This window comes from Aythya ferina (assembly GCF_964211825.1).
Source record: "Aythya ferina genome assembly, chromosome: 3".
In the NCBI taxonomy this organism is placed as follows: Eukaryota; Metazoa; Chordata; class Aves; order Anseriformes; family Anatidae; genus Aythya; species Aythya ferina.
Window position 1 is genome coordinate 81,529,646 of NC_140298.1, and position 15,245 is coordinate 81,544,890.

Consider the following 15,245-nt stretch of genomic DNA (forward strand, 5'->3'; position numbering starts at 1 on the left):
GCTGCAGGCATTTGAACTGGTACTACAGGAAGATATATAAAAAACAACTGTTCCCCAAATTGACAGTTTGATCATTTTGGTCAAGTATTTGTGATGTTTTTTTCAAGTACTCCAACTGACTTAGTTCACACTGATTATCAATGTACCTCAAACATTGCAGCTGACAAACCTGAGAAGACAACTTCAGACAGTCCTTCTGGTATTTTAGCAGCAGCAATTCATCAGGTTACAAATAACCCATGGCATCATTTCCCATCCTCACACTATCACAAGGGCAACAGAATTTGTTGCAGTTTACTTTATTGGGCATGGCGACATGTTAGACAGGAAGCAGAGATCATAACCACTGTGCATGGAAACAAGAAAATATCATGTCCTGAATCAAAAGGTGACCTTTACTCACAGCTGGGTACCCCATCTACATCTAATCTGAGAACAAATGAGCCATTTTAAAGCTGCAATAATAGTTTTGTCTACATGTGAACATACACCTCTGCCTGTGTCCAAAGCACTTCGGTCTCACTTAGAAGACTGACTGACTATACCAACTTTCGCCTATCTTTCTCTTGAACATACAAAGTTCAGTAGGCTATGTTAGAGCTGTTTCTATCATAAAACACTTCAGAGGAGTTCATTTGCAGCCTGTATAGAACACATTACTGAATTCATTTTCTTGATTTAAAGGGAGAAGAAACAAAAGAGTAAATCAAGTTACAGTTCTCTTGACTTTCTAAGGGAAAGAGAAAAAAAGGAAAGTGTCTTTGGCATCTTATTACAAGAACTCAGTAGATCTGATTTAGGACTCTCATAATGGCATCTCAACCTTTTCTGAAAGGTCAGGAGATACCTCATATTTAATGACACCCTACTCTCCTAACACTCATGTAAGCTACAGAAAAAAACAAAACAGATATAGTCATAAAACCACTTCAAAATATATCACAAAAACATAACAAAACATATCACAAAATAAAACACCTTCAGAAATCTCTTAATGCTTTCATCTTAGCATTTGGGGGGGAGGAAGAAAGAATCAATTTTCACTACCCTCCCCAAAAGGCTACTTTCTACCTGTCTGCCAACTACTGTATTTCAACATCCTCATGTGAATTGCTGGTAGGGATTTCAGTAAGTCACTAAACCATTTGATGAAAGAACTTTCTTGAACTGAGAAGTCAAACAGCTGAAACATATGATAAGAAGAGGAAGAAATTAGTTCTAGTTAATATTCCTGCATTTCTTACACATTCTTTAAGTCAGCAGCAACAGTCAGCAAAGACATCAGGATGTCTTAGCTTTATAGACAGAGTTAAATGTTTAACAGTCAAAATACCCTACATAAGAAGAGGAAATAAAACTATCTACAGGAAAAAAAGCATCATCAGATCATACATTGCTTGCTGACTCAACTGTCTTGTGAGCAGAAAACCACAATAATGCAGTCATTGCAGTACATCAGACTGTAAGTCCCTTTGACTTCCAACTTTTTCTGAGTTATGCTATTCAAAAAGTAGCTGCTAGTCATACCTTTGAATATCACTATTTGCGCTATGACGCTAAGCAAACAGCCACAAAGACTACTATCTAAAGACAGACAGACTTCCAGCTTTTATGCTAGAAGTGGAATAAGTACAACTAAGTAAAGACTGCAGAACAGAAGACATAAGTGACTAGAAAACAGGGGAGGGAGGCATCATGCAACTTTAGATTCCTCCTATTCCTATCTTCTACCCCAGAAGTTACGCCTTCTTTAATTTGAGAATCAGAAATGGAAAGCTAGTGGAAGTCAAAGCTGGAGAGCTTGTATTTGAGTATGCTCCACACATGCGTTAATTACTTCTTACTATCACCTCTCCCTATGCAGCAGCAAGCTGAGAATTTGAAGACACGTTTTGAGGAACCAAACAGAAAGAGCAAACTTGCACACTAGAATCTGTAGGAGTGTTTTGAAGAGTTATAGAAAACAAAGCATGCAATAGGTTGAAACAAGTAACTACAACCAAATCTTGAGAACTGAATATAGTACACATGCTCTTTTGGTTGAAAAGCACCGAATATCTGAGAAACCTCTATCAGAATATTTTAGCCCTTTGCAGAATTACCAGCCCTTCGGGGTATCAGCATCAAAGGCAGTTTTGTCATGTGAACAACTGCTTACTCTTGAGAAAGAAGCATAGCCTATGGCAGTACTTTTCAAACACAGAGATAGGTCATTAAATGGAAAGGAGGACATACCTCAAATGATAACACATCTCCCTTTCCTCTAGCACAATAAAAGGAATAATTCTTTTCAAAACAAAAGGTGAGAAGCACTAGGTTGGAGCACATTCAGCTTAATTTGATATTACAAAAGAAGAGCCTTTAAATTGTAATCCTGATGATATAAGGCCTATTTTAGATCATCTCATTTGCAGCAATAGTTAAGTTGTCCATTCTTAAACAAATAATTCTGAGCTGGCTGTTACAAGGCCAGCTAGAGACCTAAGTGCATTCACCTTCAAATAAAGAAACAAGAAGCCTTTCATACTTGAATAGTGTAGCACTTAAAAATCCCAGCTGTGGGTCAGGTAACTTTTTACTGCTCTCAGCAGAGACAAAGTTACACCCACCTTTACATCAGACCACTCTCAATTCATTACAAATGTTTCTTTAGCTAGGACTAGCAGAGAAAAAGCTGTCTTCAATTCTCCAGTAGCTCAGGCCCTTGCAAACAACAGTAGTGTTACTTCAGAGCTAATTCAAGGGGAGAACACAAATGGCAGTGAAGTGGGAAGAAGAACATTATGAAGGCCTTGCACTGAAAGAATGAAGGGGAGAGAAAACAAGGAAATACACCTTTTAAGGATAAATTGAAATGGAGGGGTGAGAAAAGAAATCCAGCTCAAAGGAGTACATCTACTGCTGTAAATAAAAAAAAAATAAATCAGCTGCTTTATGCCTTCTGGCTCAACCTCCATACAGACTACAGATACTCATCCTCCTACTTTAAAGGTCTCTCCCTCTTATTTTCAAGGGCCCATGGTAGGACAAACAGTTCAAAACTACCATACCTACCTATGGACACAGATATCACTACTGTAAAAAGCTCAAATTTAGTATTGAGGAAAAAAAATTACATCTGTTAGTAGCCAAACTTGCTGTTCAAATATTTGCACATGCAAGACAGATATGAACAAAGTTTCACAAGAGGCACGCTATTCTTTAAGCTTAACACAGCAGACAAAGGAATAACAAATCATAGTCAGGAATGTCTCAAGTATCTCCATCTCCAATTCACCCCTACATAGGAGCACACTTTTCCCCTCTGTACCATCACAGTTCATGTATCATCTCAGACTGATAAAGCTCAGCAAAAATATGCTTTAAAAAAAATAATCCACGATTCTACTTTACACTACTGAAAAGTAGAAACAATTATAACTAAGCCTTAAAAATCCATGGTAAAACACGGTTGATTTTACATAAATTAGGTAACTGCTAATACTCTAAAAACATTAGGAAACAAGCAACTAAAAAGATGATAGGTAAGATTTCCATTAGAGCAGCATGTTGCTTTTCTAATAAGAATATTTAGTACTTAAGAAGCTTTGCATTGACAGGTAAAATTATTTCATAATTCTGTTTCTCCTACCTTTCACAAAAGAGACATATACTGCAGAACTTTTCAATTTTGTAGAGAAACCAAGCATTGCTCATGTGTGAAAGTTACTCAAATCTTTACAACACCAAGAAACTTGATAAGAGAATTTCCACACGATTACTCAAGTACCAGTGACATTCTTGAGTTGCCAGAGTATCCCCCCATAACTGAATACATTTGGCAAAAACACAAATGCACAAAATCAGACATTTTCGTATCTGTGTAACACTATTAGAAAATGAGTCATATCTATCATGGAACATCCTAACAATGCTTCAGAATATAGAAGCCCTCTCCCTCAAATCAAGGTGGCACTTTAATTCCTGAAAGTATCCCATCTGACAGCAGGCTAATGCCACCACAACACAGTGCTGCCCCTGATTCCAACAGATGCTCAGCAGATATAGACTGTGAGGTAACTGGATCAAACATTATTGAGGAAGAACCTGAAACTAGTTAACAGAAGCTGTCTTCTCAGTAATAATAATAAAGAACTCCATACCCAAGAAAAACTTTGTTTCCCCAAGTAAAAGGGATATTCTTTATTGCAGTTTATACTGGAAACAAGGGTGAGGTAAGAACAAACAAGATTTAACAAGCTGCAGAAAACATGGGCAATAAAGTACTACCTAACACAAAGTTTAGTTCAAAAGGCAGATAAAGCAGTATGTTCCTCTAAATAAAATCTAGGTGCCTACTGCTCTAAGTTACAGCTCAACTAATTACCTATTAAAATAATCCAGGGACACTAAAATTTAAAGGAAAATACATTTTCTACTAGTAAGTTATCTGAAAGAGGCAAACTAATTCAAAGTGAATTCATAGTGAAATAGAGAACTTCCAAGAACACACACGGCAGAGGCCATTAAAAAACAAGCAAAATGCGCATTGAAGAACACAATGAATCCTTAATGTAAATATAAATATTTATGTATTTAGTAAAGTTAGAAACAATAAAACAACACATGAGGACATCAATATGTTTCTCAGTACTGCCTTAAACCATCTTGTGATGGTTAAAACAAAGCATTTTGCCTATTATAAAAATTGGAATAACTTCTTCATATACTGTGCAGTGACACACGAATACTTGAGCCCTGCTCCAACTTTTATCATTGCTCAAAATACTGCAACTCCAGCTTTCAAGTGATACCTCATCAAAAGCACAGTCTAATATTGAAAGAATACAGTCAGAGCAAGGAATTGACCTCCAACATGAACATGCAAAGTATTAAAAAATGTCTGTAGAAAGCCTCCTATTTATCTTCTATAAAAAGTTTTTAAATCAACACTAACTTCACACCAGACTACCTGTAAGTTCTTGAATACAAGCATCTCTTCTAATAACAAACCATGAAATATGCAATAATATACAATCCCTTAACCAAATTACTTTTGTTAGATGCCTGTTCACTCTGAAATGCAAGTAATTTGTCTACCCTACATCTAGATGACAACTCTTTCCACTACAGTTTTTCCTCGAATGACCAACAACTTCCTGAAACCCCGAGCCCTGATATTTCTTGCAAAGTTTAAAAAAAGTGAAGCTCAAGAACAGCATCTGCTAGAAGCCAGTAGCCAAGAACAGCTCTAGCCATCACTTAACTCTACAATGCTGACTGCTCCAGATGAAGCTGGTTTTTTTTTTTTTTGGTTGGTTGGTGTGTTTGTTTTTTAAAGAAAAAAAGTTGCATTGAATAAGATCTCCAAGAACATGTACATTAGGTTCTTTTAATTTGACTTGCTATCATAACTATACGATCATTTTACCAACACATAACTCAGGAAGCATGTCTGTAGGTATCTGAAACAAAGCTTCAGTCAGGAAAAAAAAAAATAAAGATCAGCTGATAAGAAGACAGCATTCTTCCCCCTCAAAAAGCCTCTGCTTTTACCTTCTTTACATAACCAAAGGTCAGAATATATGCACAGAATACACACAAAACAGAACTCCATGATACATATGGAGACCAGAAGTAATGCACGCTCTGGCATCCTATTGTATCAGAGCTAGAATTGCACGAACTTTTCCTTCAGAAGGATTTGTTCCACATTTAATACCTAGTCTCTATTTGAGACTGAAGTTTTCTGTCAGGATAACTGAGCTTGCATGGTCTAAGGATGAAAGTAAAACGTGGGGTTATGTATCTCTTGCTATAAGAAGTGCATGGGTATACAGGGGTGCAGTGGTAAATACATTTCTGGCTTCAGCCCCAACAGATCATCCAATTCAAGAAGCTGAAAGTTGTATCTGTTATATATGGCTGCTTAAAACTTGCTTAATTCAATACATCATATGCATACTCTCCCCAAGTCAGAGCACTGTGGTTTACTAACATGTTTCATTTTAAGATTTCATTTTGTATTTGGATGAAGTTTTTGAACATAAATCCATAACGCTAAGTCATTTTACAGAGCATTTTTATGGAAAACACACCTTTTTTTCCAAGCATTTTCTCATCTACAACACAGGATTGAAGTGCTCCCAGGTTCACTTCTGTAGAGTTTCATTGTTGCTACAGTGCAAGAACAAAGTGCTGGTAATACTGTAAACTCCTCCCTACCCCCAATATTTTCTCACAAGTATTCAGTCTGTATTTTAAGTCATTATTCCATTCTGAAGTTATCCCATGGAAGTTAAATCATACAATGGCCACCGTTGGAAGAGACCTTAAAAATTATCTAACTTCAACCCCTCTGCTATAAGCTGGAATGCCACACACTAGATCAAGTTAGCCGAAGGTCAACATGAATAAATGCCATAAATAACATCTGAGTTTCTGGGATGGTACTACACTAAGATCAAACGTAACAAAAAATGTTTTAATATGGCTAGGTGTTTATTTCACCTTTTCTCCTGAAAAGAATTACTAAGTGAAGACTGAGTATGGATTTCAGTCTCAGAAGCGTGCATCTTCTTTGAATTAAAAAAAAGCCAATGTTTGAACAAATTTGGGGAAAAAAGTTAGAGTACATCATACTCATCAAAAAAAGTACATCATACTCAGGCATGAGGAAAGAAAAAAAGTAACAGCAAACTATCAGTGTACAGTTCTTAAACACCTCCATAAACATTAGCTGCTTTCTGTAAAACACATCCTTAAGCAAAGAACAAATAGTGTGAAAGTAAGTCCAACAGCTTTAGTTAATTAGCATGAGATCCACAAGAGGTTTAATACTATTTTTAATATTAAACACTTGCAATATGTCTTTGTTGCCTCAGCCTCCACAAAGATTATTCAAGGGCTGGAGTACCTCTCCTATGAGGAAAGGCTGAGGGAGGTGGGGTTATTCAGCCTGGAGAAGAGGCTCTGGGAAGACCTTATAGAGGCCGTTCAGTGCCTACAGGGGACCTACAAGGAACATGGGGAGGAACTTTGTCAGGGAGTGTGGACAAGGGTAATGGCTATGAAGTAGAAGAGAGTAGGTTTAGATTGGATGTTAGGAGGAAATTCTTCACTCAGAGGATGGTGAGGCACTGGCACGGGCTGCCCAGAGAAGCTGTGGATGCCCCATCCCTGGAGGTGTTCAAGGCCAGGCTGGATGGGGCTTTGGGCAACCTGGTCTGGTGGGACGTGTCCCTGCCCATGGCAGCGGGGTTGGAACTAGATGATCTGTAAGGGTCACTTCCAACCCAAACCATTCTATGATTCTGTACTTATTTGTAAAAAAAGGGAGTAGTAACATTGATATGTAGCAACCTCAGGCTTGACCTGAGCAGCTGCCTCTCACCATTATGTAGATAACCTCTTGTCAAAGATTACTGCAATACAGAAGCATTGACTAGAGAGGGGACAAAGCAGCCTTAACACCAAATGCTGCCTGAAATAAAAAGTTTATACTGAGACATTCTTTGTGGTTCCAACCCCACCCCCTCCAGACATGATTTGCTTTGGATTCATGGTCTGATAATGCAACATCCTACCAAGAAGAGTACTCAAAAAGCCATACAAGAAAAACAGTCAAGAAAATGAATAATATACAGGCTTACTATTTTGCCACACTTTCATTAGATTGATGGGAGAAGAGCAGCAGTTACAGTATTAACTTAGTACAGCTGCAAAAGGAAGTAACAGAACAGGGAATAAAAGTACAAAAAAGAGCTACTTTCAACAAAGGAAGAAAATTTTCATTTCCAAATAGGGTCTGCAAAGTAGAAAGTGCTGTATTCAGAAATTGAAAAAGAACTTTCAGATCCTAAACTGAGATCTTCACACTGAAGTGGTCTTGTACTGTGTTTTTAATTTTTGCAGGATAAAGTCCATATATTCTAAAATATTTTATTAATAAATCTTCCTTGTGAGTAACAGAAAGCAATAAAAATGTCTGAACAAATGTGAACCCCAACTGTTCATATTTATAATCACTTTTGAACTTTGTTTTGATTTTCAGAAGTAGTATACATGCTGATTCAACAGTCAGAATTTAAAGCTCCGCCTATGATCCAATTCAAAAACTTGCAATAAGAATATATACTTTAAATCGCATATACGGGATAACAGAGCATTTCAAATTAGAAAAAGCTGTTCTAATCTTCCATTTTTCCATTGTGGTAAGAGATCACATCATGCATTTTAAATATGCACTGAAGAATGTTATTAAAAATACAAAAACTATGTTCTTAAGATGTTGTAGTCAAATTCTTATCCAGGCCACTAAAAAGAATACCGCATTTACACTCTATACTTCTCAAGCCACAGAAACAGGATAGCAGTAATTTACAGTAAAATCTGGTGTTACATTTAGCTGTACAACACTACTAATTACAGGATAATTTCAACAATAAATATTTGGTTAAACTCTGCTTTGTCATCAGTGCAAGCAATTTAAGCTGAAACTGATCTTTCAGAGAGTCCAAGCTTCTCTTTTGGAGACTATTTTTATTTTCTGGTAACTGAACATCTTTTCCTACAGAACATTTCTCTAGAAATAGTGCTTTGCAAACAGAAAACCACACAGACAATGTTAGAAGTAAAAGAGAAGATTCAAACCTAGAGCAGCAAGGCAATTCATAGTTCCTTTCAAACTGTCCTTAGCTAACCCTATTTTACTATTCAATGCCAAAGTCTAACAATAATTGACTTTACTGAGCACATAGGCTGCATCACTTAATAACCGTTAGGCAAATCAAAGACAAGCTATATCACACCCTTCTTCTGAAAGCATCCAGGGAGGAAACAGACACAGAAGAGTATCAGCACCATGGTAGGTATTAGATCAAGTAAAACACTTGTGGTTAGGCTTCTGGACACTGTCCGAAGTCTGCAGTTTCACAAAGATCCTCCTGCAATGCACAAGGTCTCTGAAGAGCCAAGCTACTGTTAATGAAGGCACTACACCGATGAACAGCAGTGCTATCTTATCTCCACAGAAAAAAAATACAAAAACACACAAAGAAACCAACATTAAAAAATACTACCTGCTTCTGAGAACATTCAGAGATAGACAATCAGTATTCTATGGAAGAGGCCAACTTAACAGAGGTCAGGCCTTCAGAGCATCTCATACTCCAGCCCAGCCACCAACTCTCATGCCACCACCAAAGGAACTCATGAAATGCAGATCAAAAGGTAGGCATCTGAAACTACCCTTTACAAGACCTCAAAGATTACCTACAATCTAGTCATCTACTCTGATAAGAACGAGAACAGATCCAGACCCAGCTTTCCTCCAGAACTAGGAAAAAGCTGCTACACACAGAACATGCTTTTTGCCTCTCACTAGAGAAACAGTTTTTAGGTTAGTCTATAGTAATTAATCAATACCCTGTTGATACAGTGTTCACATAGCCTGTAAATCTTTACAAAGTTCTCAAGAAATGATGAACTCTAAGGCAGAAAGCAGTCATGAGTAAAATAATATTCACGCAGCAGTTTAGACATATGTCATAATTAAGAAATTAAGGTTTGCTAAAAGTCAAAGTACTTACTGTATCATTAATATGTTCTTGTCTGTGAAATATTACAAAGTTGCTACATTTAACCATGTAAATTTATCACATTAACAGCAAAAACATTTATAAGAACTTGAAAAAGAACACAGAACATCTGCTATTTAGAAAATTCCTATAGTGAATTTTCTCATATTAAAAACAAAAGAAACTAAAAAGTTACAAGTTACCTTTAACTCCAATAAAAGCCTTGAAGACTGGCAAAGTACAATCAACTATGACAACTGGATAACAGCCCAATATCTTCTTTATCTGTAAGAGAATCTGGAATTAGATTTGTAGTCAAATTACACCAACCATCACCCCACTAACTGATTTAGAAAACCAGAAAAGTGAAGTTGTGCTTAAATGAGAAATAACTAAGATGTTAACATCCCTATAAATACTAAGAGGGTTAAAAACGCTAACTCAACTTGAACTCTCATTGTATCTGTTTTCAAAAGTGTGTGAGTGTGGCAGTTAATAATAAAGTCTAACTCTTGAAGTCAAGAAGAGACATCTTCCATCTAGAAAGATGGAAATAACCCCTTACAATGCAATTTGACTTCTTGTATAATCCAGGCTATAACACAATCACACATTCCCACATCCCCTTTTCTTGCTTCCATCCCCTTTTTATGTCAGGCAATTGTGCAAGCATACAATGAGCAGTTTTCCAGTACAGCTTTTTCTGGGTTCATTCTGCTTGTAGTGAGGACAAAAACCCACCTTCCCCCTCCTCATCTACCCTCAACAACATAAGATCACTTCCAGAATGAAACCACCCTTTGAATTGGTACATCTTTCTCAGGAAGTATTTAACCTTACTTTTAAAATACCTAACAGTAGTGAATACACTATACACAACCTTTGATAACAGTTCTGCCCTACTGAAATCTAAAGCAATAAACTGAAATGTAGAAAACTTGTTCTCTCTTAATAGAGGAATACTGTATACTATAGACATAACTGTAAGGAGCATAAGCTGTTTAGATTCTCTTTCTAGATAGTGAATCCTTTCATAGCCACTACTAGCTGTGTCTATCAGTTTTATTTTGTTCCCTCCCCTATTAACACTTGAATAAATCAATCTTCTGTACTGAGACATGCTTCCCAGTTCTTGCAACACTTTAAAATCTTTCCAATTTTTCTTACAATATCATCACATTGCAGAAGTTCGATGCCAGAAGTGAATGCAGAATTCAAAAAGTAATCCCATAAGCACCAAATTCAGAGTAGAAAGATTATATTGTTTTGTCATATATCTTATATGACATTTAAAAAACTAGTTTGATTTTTTTTAAAAAACAATGCCTTACAAAGAGCTTACACTTAAATGACTATCAGCAACAACCCACAAAACCACCTTTGAAAGTCTTCAAATGTTCCCAGAATGCTTTCCTGTTCTTCCCCATGACCTGTGCTCATCATCCTTAAAGGTATGACTCAGGAATGGGCCACATGAAAAATGCATGTTTTGTCTATATCTACCACAAATGATTCACATCATATTGAATACAGTAATACAATCATTCTCCAGGTTATCCCCCTGAATAAGAACAATCTAACTCCACAGTATTCATAGAGCATCTGAGTTGGAAGGGATCCACAAGGATCGAGTCCAACTCCTGGATCCCAAAAGGACCACCCAAAAAATGCAATCACTTGTCCAAGAGCGTTGTCCAAATACTTCTTGAACTCTGTCAGGCTCAGTGCCGTGACCACTGCTGTAGGGAGCCTGTGCCAGTGCCTGACCACCCTCTCCATAGCTTGTCCCCAGGAAGACATCAACAGGTCAGACTGGCTACAAAGAGCCATATTTATTTGCACCTACTTTTAAAGCCACATCAAGAAGAAGTGGTAATAAAGTAGAAATTTCTTATGGATTAACTGCAGTTGCCGGAGACTTATGAAATTAGAGGTGGAACAAAATGTGTATTTCCAAAGAAATGAAGCCTCTAAGTCTATTCCATATCTTAAGTTTGCACTCCTCTTCACTTCCAGCATGCATACACACAACACATACTTTTGAAAGTCTCGCCTAGACCTTTCTAAGTGAAGTTACTACAGCACAAACTCCTCTGCCACGGGTACAAGCTGTTGATGTAAACAGAGACCCACAGCCTCTGAGAACCAGGAAGGGAAGGTCTATTCTAGGCTCAAAAGGAATCAAACTCAGCAGAAAGCTGCAATTCAAGCAAGAGAAAGCAGCTCAGCTTCTCACCATAGAGGTTAACACCAGACAGAAAACAGCACGGTAAGCAGAAACAAACTTGTTGGAGAGGGCGAGAGCAGTGAGTGAAACAGAGCCCCTCAGCCGAGCACCCTTCTGGGGCCATTCTGGAGTAACGGAGGACGGCACCACACAGCGCCCGCTCTGCAACAGGCTGGCTTAAGGGCCGGGTCCATCTCCCATTCGAAACTTTAAAATATCACGCCAAAGAGAGCAACTTTAATAGTAAATAGCCAAAAAGTGAAGCAGCATTTTATCATTTCAAACCCTCCAGGTCTGGAAGTTTTTGAGAGCTTGCTGAAGGCTAGGCTTTGGAGGACTACGTGCTTGTAGCATGGTACTCACACTCTGTTTGGGAGCACACATGCTAGCAGGCAGGAAAACAAGGCAATAAAGCACTACGTGTCAATGAAAAAGCTATAAATTACACATTTTTAATTAAAAATGGGTCTCGGACAGCTTTATAAGCAGAAAGAGCATCCTAACTGAGCTGTTTGCTCGCCGTCACTAATATCAAAGCGCCTCGCCCTGAATTTCCTCCCTTGCCGGCTGCTAACTGCTCTCTGCCAGTGCCCATTTCGGAACCCGCTGCTGGAACCCGCAACCACCCGGCTGACAGCCCCACACACCGGCTCCTTCTCGGGGATCACCCACAAGCAGCCCCCAGCCCCCCCAGCCTCACCCCCCGACTCCCCGTGTCCCGGGGCAGGCGACCAGCACCCCGCAGCCCCCCACCTCCACCCCCACACTCCCGTCCCTAACCCCCCCGCGCCCCTCCAGCCGGCCCCTGCGCGCAGAGGGGCGAGCCCTTGGGCGCACCCCCTCCCCGCCGCTCCGGACGCGCTTCCCCGGGGCCGCTGCCGCCCCCTGCCGTCCCCGCTGCTCCCCCGGCTCTGACAGCGCCCGGCCGGGCCGGGCCGGCGGCTCGGGGAGGGGCAGGGAGCGGGCAGCGCCCCCCTCCCGCCGCCCCCGCGCCTCACCGAGGCGCCCCCGCCCCGCGCAGCCGTTACCTGCCGGCCCAACGGCCGCCCAACGCTCGCGCTGCCGCGCAGAGTCCCCCCCAGCCGCGGCCGGCGGCGCAGCCCGGGAGAAAACCCCGCGCGCCCCGCCCCCCGGCCAATCAGCGCCCGCGCCACGCCTCCCGCCACGCCTCGGCCGCGCCTACTCGCCGGAGGGGCCGCCCCGCACCCTGCGCCTTGCTTCTATTGGCTGTGGGGACCGTCAATCATGGGAGATGCCCCGCCCAGCATCCCGCGCCCCATCCCAACGGCTGCAAGCCGCTGAGGGACGGGGCGGGGCGGGGCGGGGCGGGGCGGGGCGGGGCGGGGGCAGGGGCTGCCTCTGTGGTGCACAGGATGGATGCCCTGGTCCGGGGAGAGCCGGGCAGAAATACGAGCCATTTTCTGTGTCATCCCCATGGCATTTCTGGGGAAACTAGAATTAGATGGGAAGGGAAAGCAGGATCACGGCTAAGGCTGCCGAGTGTTCACAGAATCACAGAATGTCTGGGTTGGAAGAGACCTCAAGATCATAGAGTCCAACCTCTGACCTAACACTAACAGTCCCCACTAAACCATATCCCTAAGCTAAGTTGTTTTAAGGACTGCTAAGAACTCCCCATAACTCAACTTTATTGGAGATTTCTGTGTGGTGCTGTGTGCCGCATCGCCTGAATCATACTATGCAAAGGGATTTGTCTTCACAATGACAGTTGTAGGATGCCAGGATCTCATTTAGAGTAGCTTACTGAAAATTAAGTCGATGGGCAATGTACCATAAAAATTCTGGGCATTTTGCAATGCTTAAGATGGAGAAATCAATTAGACACCTAGGACTGATGAGCACCCTGTCTTTAACCTTGGTGCTTCAGAAGTAAAAGCAACCCCACAGCTCATGTGACTGCTATTAAAGGAAATTAATGTGAGCACACAGAGGAGCAGTGAGCCACTGATGATCAGAGAGGAAGCAGTATGGGGTGTCTGTGCTTCAGTCAGCGCTGTTCCACACACAGTGGAAGAGGTTAGGGACCGATAATTAAAGAGTGGATTATAATGCGTTTGCACAAGCAATGTGAATTCTGGCATTTACTAGGTGTGCTGCTTGATGTTGTAATCTTCATATTTCATTATAGTGTACAATTGAAATAAAGCTAAATTCAGATTTTTCAATATCTCTGGGTCCACGCTCAGAAACAGAATTTGAAAAAGCCTTTGACTCTTTCAAAGAGGGGACGAAGCATAACTTTTCAAGAGAATCAGTCACTGTGGTTCTTTCTTTGATATGGCAGGTGCTGAAATTACCACAGCACCAGCTGGATTAGGTTTGCGCTCCTAAAGGCTTTTAATATTCAGAATGGTCTCCAAAACTGTATATGTGATCTTCTCTAACCTGTTCCTGACGTGCTTTAATATCTCTGAGCATGAAGGAATGACAGCAGAATATGGTCCAGTTCCTCAAGAAAGTAACACAGCAGCTTCAGGTGCCGTCATAAAAACAGCAACTGCTACCTTTGGAGGCTTAATTTACAGATGCAATTGGAGACTCTTGGTCTGTGCAGCCTTCTAAGGCTACCTGAGTTTCCATGATCCAGTTTGCTTTTTCTCACTATTGCTAGCAATTGTTTGGCTGCCAGTGTTTAATACCATTGGCCTGAGCAAGTTTAATTGGCACAGGACTAAAAACAGCTGTGCCTGCAACGATCTCATCTTCAGTAAGGTTCCCAGTGCTGCTAAAACTAATGGAAATGCCTGTAGTGAAATTCGCCCAGATTAGAAAATTCAGGAAGACTGTAAAAGAAACAGCTTCTGACTTGCCTCTTTTTGCTGCTTTCCTCAGACAGCCTCAGACACTGCTCTTGAGAAGCCCAGTCAGGAACACCCCCCAGAGAGGTTTATGTACTCCGATGTTTATTCTCACGCTGGTTTTAGGCCATTTGTTTCTGGAAAAATTTGCTGCCTTATAACAAACTTCCCTTCTTCTCTGGTGCATGAGTTTAGGAAAGTAAATAGCCTGGCAGCTTCATTGGTTTTAAAAACCATGTTGATTTTATTTAAAGCATAGAAAAAATGGAATACAATTTTCAGTGTCTGCTCTTTTATTATGGGATGTATATGGCTTAAGGAGTAGAGGATGTAGGCAATTTCATAAGCACAGTAATGAAACATCTGGGTGGTCAAATGTCATTCCATCTATGTGACAGGTGGTCATTTTCCTGGGCTGCTAACTTTTAGATGTATTGCTGCAGTTCTAGCACCAGAGAAATGTCAGTAATACCATCTTAAATATTCTCCACTACCCTCTCTCCACTCTTCTGAGTTTTTATCTAAATTTTGTGTAGGTACTGCAGTGAAAAGAGCACTCTGTTGTTGCATTCAGTATGCAAAATTTCTTGGAAGTGCTGATACAACCAAAGCACCATTTAACAGAAATAAAGACGGCAGCAA

At 40.3% G+C, this 15,245-nt stretch overlaps 1 protein-coding gene across 8 annotated transcripts in view; it reads right to left on the bottom strand.

Annotated features, from left to right (window-relative positions):
- Positions 1 to 12,889, bottom strand: part of EPB41L2 (erythrocyte membrane protein band 4.1 like 2) — a 108,037-nt gene extending 95,148 nt beyond the window's left edge. For all 8 annotated transcript variants that reach the window (XM_084512826.1, XM_084512828.1, XM_084512833.1 and 5 more), the window contains exons 1-2: positions 12,813 to 12,889; positions 9,761 to 9,842 (exon numbers count right to left, since the gene is read on the bottom strand). The gene's annotated coding sequence lies outside the window, so the exon portion shown is untranslated. The remainder of the gene's footprint in view (positions 1 to 9,760; positions 9,843 to 12,812) is intronic.
- Positions 12,890 to 15,245: the final 2,356 nt, after the last annotated feature.